Below are 15,153 nucleotides of genomic sequence, written 5' to 3'. Positions count from 1 at the left end.
TACTAACAGTAACCATTTGACTTGACATTGATATAACTGTAGGTTGAGTAAGATTTTTATTCCAAAAAATTCAGATATTACCTTTATTATTTGAAGTAGAGTTATGAATAACCATTCTTTCCATTCCTGGAAGATTTAATTTGCTGCAAAAGGAGACACTAAACTGAACTTTTGGTTCAGCAATCCATACTAAAGAAGGGTTTAATTGATTTATCAGAGACCATAATTTGTCTTGAGCCCTTTTTCTTCTAATGCCTCTGATATTACAATACAAAATCTTCATTGTTTAGAAGAGGGGTTTTTGGTACCCCCTTTACCCTGGTTCTTTCTAAAGTTATACTTATTGTTAATGGGAACTTGTTTAACTCCTTTCACATTATCCCTTGTACTGACTGAAGAAGAAGTTGAAGTTTCTTTTTCTACCACCTTAGCCCAAGATGTAACTTGTACTGCTTCATTAGTAACTTTACCATTTGAACCATTTACAAAATTGACACTAGTGTTTTTTAAGCTATTTGCTACAACTATGTTGAGCAAGTTTATTGCTCCACTTACTTGATCAGTTTTTCCAACCTCCATATTTTGATTTTTGGTCTTGCCTTTATTAGAAGTTGTATCTGAAACTGCATTTCCAAATTTGACAACACTATCCACTTCAGTATCTTCTGTAATATGAATCTATTTTTGAGGCTCCATTTCTGCTAAGATTTCTTCATCAACACTAATCACATCATCTTCATCTTGTTCCTCTTGGTTGAGAGCATTGAATCTCCAACTATTTGTGTTTGTTGAAGTTAAATTACTATTAACCTGAAAATTCATTGGTGTTACTATATTGGAAACAATAGCATCTTCTTCAAGGCATTGATTACTATTAGCAGTAGAACTTTGCCTTCTTTTAATATTAGCAATATTTTTCTCAATGTCTGATCTGTCACAAATATCAAATGGAGTATGAGCAATATTAGATTTAGGAGTTTGATGCTGAACAGGAGTTGATGTAGGCTTGCTATTATTAATCTGATCATTACTTTCTTGATGTATCTTGTTCCTCTCAACCCTACATTCTGTAATAAAATGCCCAACTATTTTACATGTTGAGCAAAACTTTGGACATACAAGAATTGAGATATTCTGGAGAAAAAAACCCACCATACTTAGTGCCAATCCAAACTTTGTTAGGAATAGTATTTGCAAAATCAACTTCAACAAGCACATTTGCATAATACCCAACCTCACATTTAGCTGTAGCTTCATCTAATTTGATTGGTTTACCAATTTCCTTGCAAATCTTAAACAGAATCTTTTCACTCCAAAATTCAAGATCTGATCCTGGTAATCTAACCCATACCATAGCTTTTGAAGTTTTCTGACTTTCTGGACGAAAATTAGAGATCCATTTTCTTATTTGTAGAATCTGATTAAGAACCTCCCATTTGCCTTCCTTGATATATTGATGATATGTTTCATTCTCCAACTTAATTGTTAAAAAACCTCTTCCGAATGGAATGAGTTTACAGTCACCTGTCAATTTCCATTGTTGACGAAGAATAACAGCAGCATCCAAAAAAATAATGTCTGTTGTAAATTAAGTCTTCCAATAAGAGAAAATATCCAAGGGTTAATGCTTTCTTCAAACAAATCATCTGGTAATTCAATCGATGGAATTACTTGATAATTATTTTCTTTATTGAAACCTAAGATATTTGACTTAAAAGATTCAAAAACATTGGATTTAGGACAAGAATCCATAAAACCACCTGATTTAATGACTAATCATAAGGAAAAGAAACGGATTCAGATGAAGTTTAGGGTAGATTTCACCTGAATTAATGGTACTGAGCACAAGAAACGAAGATTTGACGAAGAAATTTTCACTGAGTCAGTCGCCCGATTTACAGAGCTCAACTCAAAAGAGTTGGATAACAAAGCTGCAGATGCTCTTTCTAGACTTCCTCATACTGATTTTATCCCAACTTTCAGTGTTATGGCATTATCTGCTCCAGTTTGGACTCAAGATATCATCAATAGTTACACCAATGATGCAGTGGCCTCTTCTCTTATTCCACAGCTTTTGGTTAACCCATCTGCAGTCCCTAACTTCACATACTTGGAGGGCATTCTGAGATTCAAGGGGAGGATTTATGTGGGTACCAAATCTAACTTGAGGAAACACCTTTTGCATTCTATTCATTCATCTGCCATTGGGGGTCACTCTGGTATTCATGGTAGTTATGTTAGAGCTAAAACATACTTTTACTAGAAAGGCTTAAAGCAAGACAATTTGATGTTGGTCAGCCAGTGTGAGACTTGCCAACAAAACAAACTTGATCATCAACACCCTGCTGGACTTTTACAGCCACTTCCAGTACCTACTCAGGATTGGCATTACATTAGCATGGATTTCATTGAGGGCCTTCCTAAGTCACAGAACAAAGATGTTATAATGGTGGTAATGGACAGATTCACCAAGTATAGTCATTTTATTGGTCTTACTCATCCCTACACAGCTATCACAGTGGCTCAGGAGTTTTTAAATACTATCTTTAAGCTGCATGGACTTCCAGCTTCAATTGTTTCTGACAGGGACAATGTTTACAAGCAAGTTTTGGCAGGAACTTTTCAGGACTTTAGGCACCCATCTTTCCATGAGCACAACTTATCACCCTCAGTCATATGGTCAATCTGAAAGAGTTAATGCTTGCTTGGAAGGCTACTTGAGATGCATGACAAGCCATAAGCCAAAACAATGGTTTCAGTGGCTTCCATTGGCTGAATGGTGGTACTACACCAACTATCACACCAGCTTGAAGATATCTCCATTCCAAGCACTATATGGGTGTGTACCACCTCATTTGGCTTTTCCTACAACATCTAATACATCTGTAGCTTCCGTGGAAGAATATTTACAAAGAAGAGATGCTATTTTAGACATTCTCAAAGAGAATTTGCATAAGGCACAATAAAGAATGAGGTGGTTTGCTGACAAGAAAAGAACAGATATGTCATTCCTTGTGGGTGATCTTGTTTACTTGAAGTTGCAGCCTTATAGACAGACTTCTATGGCCCTGCGCAAGAACTTCAAGTTATCTGCAAGATACTATGGACTTTTTACTGTGATCCAAAGAGTTGGTGAAGTTGCTTACAAACTACAACTGCCCCCAAACTCCAAGATACACCCAGTGTTCCATGTGTCCCAGTTGAAGAGGAAGATAGGCGCTTCTACAACTACTGTTCCTTCACTACCATTGGTGGATTCAGAGGGTGAAATCATACTCAAACCAATTTCCACCTTGCACTCCCGCTAAATTTTTCGACAGGGAACATCAGTGCAACAACTGTTGATTCAATGGTCTCACACCACTCCGGCTGATGCTACTTGGGAGGACTTATCGCATGTCAGAGCATACTTTCCACACTACCATCCTTGAGGACAAGGATATTCTGAAGGGGGAGTATTGTCATGATACCAGAGTGCCTACAACCATCCCTGGGGTGTATTTAGCTTTTAGTAAATTTAATGAGCCGTTTTACTGTCAGTTAATTCTGCTTTAAGTTTTACTTGTATGGATGCAATTCTAGCACGCGTGCAATCCGTGATGCTTTAGGGTTTCGTTAGGTCCCTTTCTCTTAAATAAGCTTGTACCTGGAATTGCTGTTTATCAGAGATTAAGTTAATGAAGGCAGAACAGTGGTACTGAGTTACTTGAATGCTTATAGTACAATCTCTCCGTCCTTATTACATCATATAATAACTCAGTACATCACAAACTCGTGAGTTGAGAAGTAAAAAGTATGCACCAAAAATGCGTCTAGACTCTAGAGAAATCAATAAACGAAAGATCTTCAAATTTGCAGATGACGTTAACAATCCTAAACCATTGACCCAAAAATAAGAAAACCATAAAATTTCCTGAATGTTTTACGACGAGAAATTGATCGCACAGTCTGTAGAGCCTTTGGGAAACATCAGTATCTGTTCCATAAGGTGGTCCTTCATGATTTTCAGCAACTATTGCCTAAATTCGTCCTTCATGATTTGCGGCCAAGCTGAATAATCCTTCCATTCTTGCGGGATAGCTGGAGAACTCATCCATACTTGTGGCAAAGTTGAAAAATCCTTCCAGCTTTGTGGGAAAGTTGAAGAAAATACTATATCCATTGTCTGCAGAACAAGTAACTCTTTGAAAAAGAAATTTGTAACATTCAGCTCCTCTTTCGTCCCATTAAATTCCCGCACTTCGACTGCTTTCAAATGTAGCAACAAACAGTCTGGCACCTTTTGTCTCCCGAAATCATTGACTTGATTGAATTGAGAAAAACCCTATAACCAAACTTAAAGGTTTAAAAAACTTTCTAGAAACAGTAATTACAAATTTAAGCATTTATCAACACCAAGAACCCTCCGTTTGTTATTCCTGTCATCTTTTAATTGATGCATATCCAGAAAATGGATTAGCCACACCTGGTTACAAGTTGTAGAGTTTAATTCTGATGGAAATTCATGGGACATAATTTGACTACATGTAATAATTAAGAGGATAACATAAAACACAACATGTTTAATGGGTCACAAAGTCCAGGATTAATATGGGAAATTGTAGGCTTAATGTTCGCCATAGGTGCCAAATTTATAAGGTAAATAAAAATAGCCCAACCAAAAATGAGTACTCAAATCATATACTTGAGAGAGGTAGAGGACTTGCCAGAGCAATGACAAAAGATTCCATATTAGGCAAGGTCGAAAGAAGATAAACCAACGCTGTAACAGTTACACACGACATCTTCGAACTTACTTCTAATCGTCTAAAATTATGAAAGGTAGGCAATTGTGAAGAGAAGAAACCTTCATAAAAGAGAGACTAGCAGGCGGAATAAACACCATATGTCAGTACATAAAACTAAAACATTTATTGAAGATAAATATCTGCATGCAAGGAAAAGTAAAAAGAGAACATATATACCTCAAGGGTACTGCCAGAAATTTTCAGATGCTTTGCATTTGAAATCCCTCCTAGAAGGTTTCTTAGACCACATTTCCTTGCCTGTTTTCCTATTTTTCCATTTAGAACTTCAAAAGTAATGTTAATATCTGCATCGACTAGGGATGCGAAGCCATGATCCATAAGAACATAATCTTCTGGTATGCACGTACGTTAGAGACTGTAGATTTGGTGAATATATCTTGATCATAAAACTATATTTCTTGGAGTTAGTAATGAATAACCGCTTCAATGAAGCAACTGAAATATGCAAAACCTTCTTTTTGATCGTGTAACAATGGGTTAACATCAACTCTTCAAGGACAGGGCAACTTGAAAATAATTGTGCACTCGAACCCTCATCCACAAATACCATATGCTTAAGGTGAAGAATCTTGAGCCTCGGAAAAGAAATTGCTTGAGGAAAACCAAGAGTCCCTGTCTTTTTGATTTTAGTTGAAAGATCTCCAGCCATCTCTATCTCCAACATAATCAAGGTTTCACTGGTAAATAAACATGGCGGTAACAGAAAGTTTTTCGTTAAGCAAAGACTCAGTTCTTCCACTCTGCGCATTATTAGAGTAGAGATCCATCCATAAATTATATTATTATCTAAGAGACTATCCTCAGACTCATAAAACACACGATACTTGAGACAAAGTTTCTTAATAGAAAGCATATCATTAGATGGTACTAACATTCTATCCAGAAATTACCCAGTTTATAAGTCTCTTGACATCGAACATTCTCGAGCTTCTCTTATTACTAGTTTTAACTCTCCGACACCATTTGCGAATATCAATAATCGGATTGGAGATCCATAAGTCCTTCCATCTTTTAGATAAAACACTTGTAGCAACTACACATTTAATTGGAAGGAATGAGAAAATACGGTAAATAAGCGGATCATACAACTCACTGATCCTATCCTCCCCAACCCCCATTTTCCTTGTGCTTACTTTAATCCACCTTCTCTCGGAACCCTAATCAAGATTTAATGGTAAAGTTAGAAATGGAATAGCTTGTAAATTTCATTTTTAGCCTAATTCATAAAACTCCGAATATTTTCATGAAACTACAATATGCAGGTAAAAAAGAAAGGAAAGAAAACTTAAAATTTAGGGGTTTTCTATATGTTAGGGTTTTACAGAACTATGATGTAGAATTATGGCTAGATTAACTAAAAAAACATAATTATTCCAGAAATTATATCATGTTCAAAGAACAATATGTAAATTGAAAATAATAGAAATTCCAACATTTTTCTTCAATTAACATCAAAATGAAAGAGGGAGGGGTAAAAATAACATTTTAAGATTACCTGAAGCAAATGATGATCATTCCTCGACACCCTGAAATAGATTATTACTTCATTTTTAGCAAAACCCTAATGAAATCAAAACTCAAACCTCTCCAACTTCCACCCTAAAACTTAATAATTGAGGAGCACTTCCCTCCTTTCTATACAGTTTTACTGGGCAGTGTTGAGACTATTAGTCCCACGTTGTTGGGCAATCTAAGATCCTGCGGTTTATAATTTCTAAGGGCTCCTCCACTCATTGCCAATTGGTTTAAGTTGGATACCCGTATTCTAACACGTAGTTACCATTACCACGTAACCAAAAAAAGCCCTGTAACTATTACATTTCAATCTGGGTCGAGATTCCTGTTTTCCAGCATGACCAATCGAGAATTCTGTCAGAAACTCGTTTAAAATCATGATTTATATGGACTGTTACCAACACTAGAGTATTGAAAGCTTGAAGTCAAGCGTGACTCGTTTTCTATTTTTGAAAAACGATGCGTAGGTTGAATCGTGAAGCGGCACTTTATGGTCGGCGGTGAATTGTAAAATATAAAATTTGATATGTCACAAAATATAGTCAAATATTATCGCAAATAAATATGTAGAACAGTGATCGAGTACTCACATATTACACATGAAGGTGACATGTTTGAATCCCACTATCCTTTTCTAATTTTCAGAAGCATTATTTCCTGAAGTTTGACCATTTTCGCGCTTATATGACTTTGATCAAAATTATTGACTACACGCTTCTCATTCCAAGCGTTTCATAGGTGCGAGTCAGAGCGTTTCTGGAAAAAAAACATAAGTGAAGCGTACGCTTTTACAAACCATGACCAACACTATTAGGGGATACCATTTAGTCGATCCAACGATTATGATAGCTTAGAATTCTTTTGTCCTATATAGAATGGTATCAGACTCTAATAATACTGGTATCCCTTTTATAAATCTTGGTCTAAAATGGCCAAGATGGCGGAGAACTGAGGCGAGATAAATAAGCTAGATCATTAGCAATGGTAGTATGCACTAGTTATTTTTTTCCTTCTTAAGCATGAAATTTTATTAAACTACTAGAGGGTTATTACAAGATGGTAGGTGCTACCCGTTGGATCAAATACAGTTGGATCGATATGCCATGAAATTGCAGTAACATGGTATCGAAGCGAAATGCGAGTAGCATTCTTCATATTCGAATTGCGATGGGGGTGGGGTGATTGGAATCGGCGATGATGAGGTTGTCAAGGCTCCGCAGGGCTTCGACGAATGCTTTCCACAAGAAAGACTGTATTTTTTATGCGCACAACTGTGTCCATAAAAACTTAGTTGTTAGTGACGTGGTTCGTTGGAATTGATCCGAGATGCTGGTTAGGTATTTGTCTCCAGATGATGCGGAGTACAGCTCAATCGATTTTTGCCTACATTATTGTTTAACGACTTTTTCCATAACTTCAAACTACGTATTTAGTTTTGAGTGTGTGCTAAAGTAGAATCCAATTTGTGCCTTCGAAGGAAGAAGTTAATAACCACTGATACTACTAAAGTTACTACAATCACTAAAACTGAATACGTAAACTGAAAAATACAAATTACAGACTAGACTGATACATATTAAGGTAATTAAAAGGATACAAATTTGTTTGAAAAGTAAAAACAACTAAACTGAGAAACAACTTGTCGAGTTCACCGGCCGATTCGTATACCAATTAGTTTTTATGCTTGATGCTGAAAAGATAGAATGAAGTTGAAGCTATGATACGATCTAAGATTTCTGTACTCATAGATTTCAACATGTGGAGGTGCTGATTATGCTGTTTGCACAGAAAGATAGGTCACCTTATTTCAGAGATTCCACAGATGAAGTGAAATTATTATAGTGGACCAATGTGAGAGATTGGCATGTCATAGGTTCCACCAATAATGCATTAAGGCTTATTTATTATGAAGCTGAATATGAGGTTAATTGTGAAGCTGAAGATGAGTATTATCAATCTAGATGAGTGAGGGAACTGAAATCCTTTGGAAAGAATTCTAACTATTGGTGCATAAGTGAAAATATGGCGGGCCTAAAAACAAAAATGTTATTTTGTGTGCACTGGTTAAAGCTCAATACTGTTTTCTGGAGTCTGAAAAGGTTAAACTCCTATCATAAAAGGCTCCAAAAGGCTCAATCGGTATCGAAAACAAACCACAATAAAATGAGCAGAACCTTGGAAAAAACTAAAAAAGCAAAAACGAAAGAATCATCACAAATAACTTCTGAAATCCAGAATCACACTGAACTTTGCAACACAATGCAAAATACACAAGGAAAGGAGATGAGACTGGTGGATTGAAACAATTTCCTTTCAACTTTAAAAACAGGTACATAGAGCAAAGCAAGCGGGTAACTAAGTAACTTCACAAGCCAATGAAAGTCTATGAAGGAGAGCAGACAACAAACTTAAAAGAAACAAGGTTTTACAACCTACACATAACCAGCAAAACAAAAAGGGTATTGAGTATGAGAGAATAAGTGCAAGAGAGGCCTAACAAATCAAGGTTTAAGCAATTTAAAAGGTAACTTTTGGTTCATCCTGTGAGATAGGAATGGAAATCAAAAGGTATCACAGGGTTAAAGAAATACAAAAGTTAAAAATCGATAGGCTCTTGGAAAAATAACAAGAGAGGTTTAATGAGAGCATCAAACACCATGATATGATATAAATGGTATAATGATAATAACCAAAGAATTTTCCTTCTGCGTTACTGACAATTAGATTGAGGAGGTACCAATTTGAAAATTACCTCACACTTGAATAATAAAGAGGCTAATGCATCTGGGAACCATGGACGGATAGGTTGTCGATGGAGACCGGGGCCGAAAATTCTCAGATGAAAATACATATATATCTTATCCAGAAGCACCAATAAATTAAGTTAAAATCCTAGAAAAAAAGGTGGGGTATCACAATAATTATTGATCAAGAAAACCTATTCGGTTTGAAGGCCATTGAGTCGAGGATTTAACCGTTGATGTTTGTTGAATCCATGGAGGTTGTTTTAGGGTTTTGTTGATGAAGTTGAAGGTTGAGTTATGAATTTGGATTACTGGCCTTTTTCTTTCTCTAGATGAACAAAATTTAGATGAAATTCGAAGATTAGATTTGTCACTGCGCAGATCTAAGAAGTTTAAGGTTGCCGGAGAAAAAGTTTCCTCCCTAAGGGAAATTGCCTATTTAGAGAAGAGAGAAGGTCGGTTAGAAAAAGAGTATAGTTGAATCAACTAAAGTTTAGAGCTAGGTTGTTGGTGGTAGTAGTACTGTGTGAAAAAACAGGGGTCTAACAACCACACCCAATATTTCGCGTAGTAATCTGTGTGGACTAACTCCAATATAGTTTCAAGAGAATTAACTAGACAGTCAGACCCAATCTTAAGAAAAGTATATCAAAGAGTTATATCTCAATTTTTTAATTTCTCAATTAAATATGCAAAATTTGCGAGCCCGATTAAATATAAGAAATAACTTGGACGGTATCAAAAACCAATATCCAAGTTTCAATCAATTTAATCAACAACCAAAGGTTGGATTCACAATCGATTGAACTTACGCACAACCTGTGATATTTCAATTACATAAACAAATATAATGCGGAAAAGAAATAACACAGACACCAGAAATTTTGTTAATGAAGGAAACCACAAACGCAGGAAAACCCGGGGACGTAGTCCAGATTTGAACACCACACTGTATTAAGCCGCTACATACACTAGCCTACTCCAAGTTAACTTCAGACTGGAATGTAGTTGAGACCTAACCAATCTCACACTAATCAAAGTATAGTCACGTTCCTTACGCCTTTGAATCCCAGCATGACTCTGAGCACTTGATTCCCTTAGCTGATCTCACCCACAACTAAGAGTTACTACGACCCAAAGTCGAAGACTTGATAAACAAATATGGCTCACACAGAAAAGTCTATTGAATAGATAAATCTGTCTCCCACAGACAAACCTATGAGTTTTGTTATGTCTTTTGATAAATCAAGGTGAACAGGAACCAATTGATACACCAGACTTATATTCCCGAAGAACAACCTAGTAATATCAATCACCTCACAATAATCTTAATAGTATGGTAGCGAACCATATATTGTGGAGTCACAAACAATGAGACAAAGATGTTTGTGACTAATTTTTATCTTTCCTATCGGAGATTAATTTTCGAGCAAATCTTAGATAAGATAGTACTCAATCATGATAGAAAACAGCAAGATCAGAACACGCAACTACAGAGAAAATAGTTGGGTCTGGCTATACAATCCCAATGAAGTCTTCAAGTCGTTAACCTACAGAGTTTCGTGAAAAACCTAAGGTTAAAAGAGAATCGACTCTAGTCACAACTAGTATCACACAGGAGGTGTGGGGATTAGGTTTCCCAGTTGCTAGAGTTCTCCTTTATATAGTCTTCAAATCATAGTTTGCAATCAATGTTACCTTGGTAACAAAGCATTCAATATTCACCGTTAGATGAAAACCTGATTAGACTCAAGATAATATCTTTCAACTGTTAGATCGAACTTAGCTTGTTACACACAAATGAAAAGTGACTTCATTTAGATATGAGTAACCGTACCTAAATGTGTGCACCTTGTTTGGCTCAACAATAGTTAACCGAAGTTAGCCATATGAACACTTTCATATCAACCATATTCATCTTAATCATAACTAGTTTAAATGACTCAAATGAAACTAGTTCTAGAGTTGTTCAATTGTTTATATTTTGATAGAAGTATACAAGACACAATTGAAGCAAAATCGATTTTGATTCACTCGAAATCAAGTCATGAACATTATAGCCACGGTTTTCAAAAGATTGCATTCCTTATTATATAAATCTATTAGTTCATGAAAAAACCGATTTTAGAATATTATCCACTCAGGTATGCAAAAGGGTATGCATACCTAGGTGGCCGGACTAAGTTTGGGTTCGTGAGTACGCAAACTGGTACGCATACCTTCCAAACTCAGCATAAATTCCCGGAACTAAACCTCACGCCAGTACGCGTACCGGTATGCGTACAAGGTTCCCGGACTTTCACTAAACCAACCAGTACGCATACGGGTATGCATACCATGGTTCCCGGACTTGGATTACATGTATGTAAGTACGCATACTATGCTTATATCTAATTTTTCTAAACTATCATTTCAACTATTGAAACATTCTTGGAAGACGATGATAGTTGTTTAGCTTCAAAGCAATTTTCAAGTGATTGAATGATCAATACGAAACATTCAGAGTCTACATCAAATGACTGTCTCACACAATCATGGAAGATGTTACCAGGCAATTTTCACATGATAATCTTTTTACTTTCGTCAAGAATATAAGATGAACTTGGTTAAAGCAAAAGCTTACCAACACATATTTAGAGAAATATGTAAGCGAGTTAGACTCAGCTCAAAATATCAAATGTGTATAATTGAAGTCTATATAGCTATACGACTTTTGTCTCAAATAGGAGATAGAGTAGATAGACTTTCGAGTGATAGATGAGTTCAGGTCTCCATATACCTTTTGTTGATGAAGTTCCACAAACTCCCCTTAGTAGTTCTTCGTCTTCAATCGATGAACGCCGTGAAGTCTAATGCTTAACTACACTTTATATCCTAATCTGAGACTTAGCTATAAGTAGACTAGAAATCAAGACTGATAGTTTTGACAATAAAACTTGACAACAAGCTTGAGATGAGAACTAATGTTAGCTTTTGTTAAGGAAAAGGTTAAATTTAAGGAAAAAGGTTAAAAAATTATTGGAAAATGAGAAAGATAAACAAGAATAGAAGCGCTTAGGAGAAACAAAGAGAAGGACGCATACAAATCTCCAAAGCAACAAAAATTACATCCAGAAGTGTGGATTCCCTAACCAAACACCAATTTTTTTAATAGATAAAACAGGGAACGTCGCCTTAACATTATATAACTGGTAAGTTTCTTTCCCCGTGCCTGAGAAAAGGTTGTAAAAATTGAAAAAAAGATTGAGTACTCTAGTTTCAGAAAGTAGCAGAGGTAAGACGTTTAGTTGCCAATATACATGCCATTGAGTTTACTTATTCTGAAATAGGACTAGGAGTTTTAAAGCTATTAATACATAGGATAAAGTTTTCTAAGTTGTCTCCATGCAGTAGAGATTTTTTTTTATGTACTTTGAAATTTCGAGCTAGACCGTTTCCAGTACTTTCCCATTGTTACTTTCTATATTTATTTTTGGTTTATTCAAGTGTTGTAGCCATTGGATTGTTGTAAAAGTCGTCTGTTTCTTAAAATCTCTCCCCTTCTAATGATCAGTGAGCTTTGAGACTCCTTTCTCCGAGGACGTCAAATGCACAATAAAATTCAACTATTGTAACAATAGCCTTGGTCTTTATTGTGTTGTAAGCAATTGTTATATTGAGTACATGTCATTCAAATTAGGTACAGGAGAATAGTTGATGTTGATTTCATGCTTTTTATCTAGATTTTTCTTGATTTTCCCATTGCAATTTACCAAGTTTATAATCAGCCCAATTATTTTTTTTGTATTTAGCTTTTCCTTTTTAAAAATCCAATCATATTTTGACTTCCAGATACCTCATAGAGTTGTGGACATAATCTCTGGAAAATCATCTCTACCTATCAGGGGGTCATTGCACGGCCAAATAAACCAGCTTCTCAACCAGTAGTGAAGCTGGTGCTGATCACCACAAGTGTCAGGGATTTCTATACCTAGCATGTTAAGATGGTTAAGAGTTTCTTCCCGTTTCCTACAGTTGGGGTAGGTTTTTTATATTATCTTGACGATGCGAGCTATTCTTTTATTAAGGGTGAGTATAGAGTTAACACATTTCCAGAGAAATTTTTTAATTCTTGGAACTAGCTTCATTTTTCAGATCTGAGCCCAAAATATTTCAGCTTGGTGATCTTCCGTATGACCTTTCTTTATCATTTTATTGTACATAAAATTAGTTGTGAAGTTTCCATCCTTTTCAAGGTTGCAGCTGATCTGGACCTCTCTTTTCGGCTGAATATCTATCCGCATAATGTTTCTGATACAACTTTCGTTAAAATAATTGCTAAGCTTTCTTTGATCCCATATTTAGGTGCAGTCCATCAGATTATTTATCACTACCAACTTGGTCCGTTCATCTATGTTGTTTGAAGGCACTAGACATTGTTTGTACCGTTTGTCTTCCTATATCTTGATGGAGAGGCCTGAAAATGTGGGGGTACCAAAATAAACCACCAACCTTTTCTTAGGAAACCCGTATGGACTAAATTCGAATACAATTGCGAGAGTTCAACTTAATGAATCTTCATCAAGGAAATATATGAAGATCTTATATCTTTTTCTTTCATTATTAAAATGTTTACATAAACAAGTCCATGAACCTAATTATATGGGAGAATACTTGAACGATTCCAAAGATCAATTGCAATAATCAATCAAGACGTATCCAACAAATAATAATGAATGCATCTACTTTTATTGATTAATGTACAACCAATGATATTTCAATTATAAAGATAAACAATATAATGCGAAAAAATAAATAACACAAACACCAGAAATTTTTTCAACGAGGGAACCGCAAATGCAGAAAAGCACCGGGACTTAGTCCAGACTTGATTACCAAACTGTATTAAGCCGCTACAGACACTAGCATACTATCATAACTTCGGACTGGAATGTACTTGAGACCGAATTAACCGTCACAAAAATTTCAGTTACAGTCGCGCTCCTTACTCCTCTTGAATCCCAACAGGACTCAGCGTAAATGAATCCCTTAGTTGACGTCCTTTACAGCCTAACAGTTGCTTCAGCTCAATTGGAGACTTTAAACCAATCTTTCTCCCACAAATAAGCCTATATGTGTAATTTTCGTTCTGATCAAAGATTAGGGTGAGGTAGGAAATCGATTTCAATAGACGAAGTCTAGCAAACCTCAAAAATCCAGTCTTATGACTCCCGAAGAGTAGCCTAGATTATTACTCATCTCACAAGTCGAAACTTGTGAAATTAAAAAGTCTGAGATGAAGAAACTTTGTGATTTCTATCTATCTTGTTTGAGTGAGTAGCTCAACAATAAAAAAAAGATCAATTTACACAAACTATTAAGATAGTGATAGATGGACCTGGATTCATGAATCCCATGTGAAGTCTTTTTCGTCACTAAACCCTAGAAGGGTTTGAAGGAGAGGACGAATCTAATTTACAACTAGGACACACAAGAATGGTGTCAGGGATTCAAAAATCCTAGATGTCAGAGTTTCTCCTTTTATTGACTACCAAGTTCAAGGTTGCTTTAGGTTTAATCCAGTGTTTTGAAACCCAGATCGGGCATCGACCCAGAAAAATAACTGGGTCAGGGTCAACCACTGGTTCAACCTGGATCACTGGGTCAAAATATAGTTGGGCTTATATAAGAGACCTAAATTTTACTGAGAACGTACCGGCCTTTAATATATTAACTCTTTATATGATCAATAGAAAGCCTAATTATGCCTCCTAAACTCCTTCTCGTCTCCGCCCATTTTTTCTCTCTCTCTTCCTCCTTCACTTTCTTTACACACAGTGCGTCTTCTTTGCTTTATCTTGGCTGATGATCATAACTAACACATCATCCCACCGATATTTTTCAGTATCGAATATCATAAACGGATGTAGGTCTGTTCTTATTCAATTATTTTTGATAGATTTTGTAAATTAATTTTTTGTAAAACCGATTATCTAATATTACCATTGTTATCATTTGCATCAACCAAAGGATAAGAAGAGGATTATCTTGAAGAGTTAGGATCTCCCTGTTTCAGTTCAGATGAATATGCCATTTTTTTTTTCTGA

The sequence above is a fragment of the Papaver somniferum genome, chromosome 8 (assembly GCF_003573695.1).
Source record: "Papaver somniferum cultivar HN1 chromosome 8, ASM357369v1, whole genome shotgun sequence".
Lineage (NCBI taxonomy): Eukaryota > Viridiplantae > Streptophyta > Magnoliopsida > Ranunculales > Papaveraceae > Papaver > Papaver somniferum.
The sequence above is the reverse complement of the archived record's forward strand: the minus strand, read 5'-3'. Positions refer to the sequence as shown.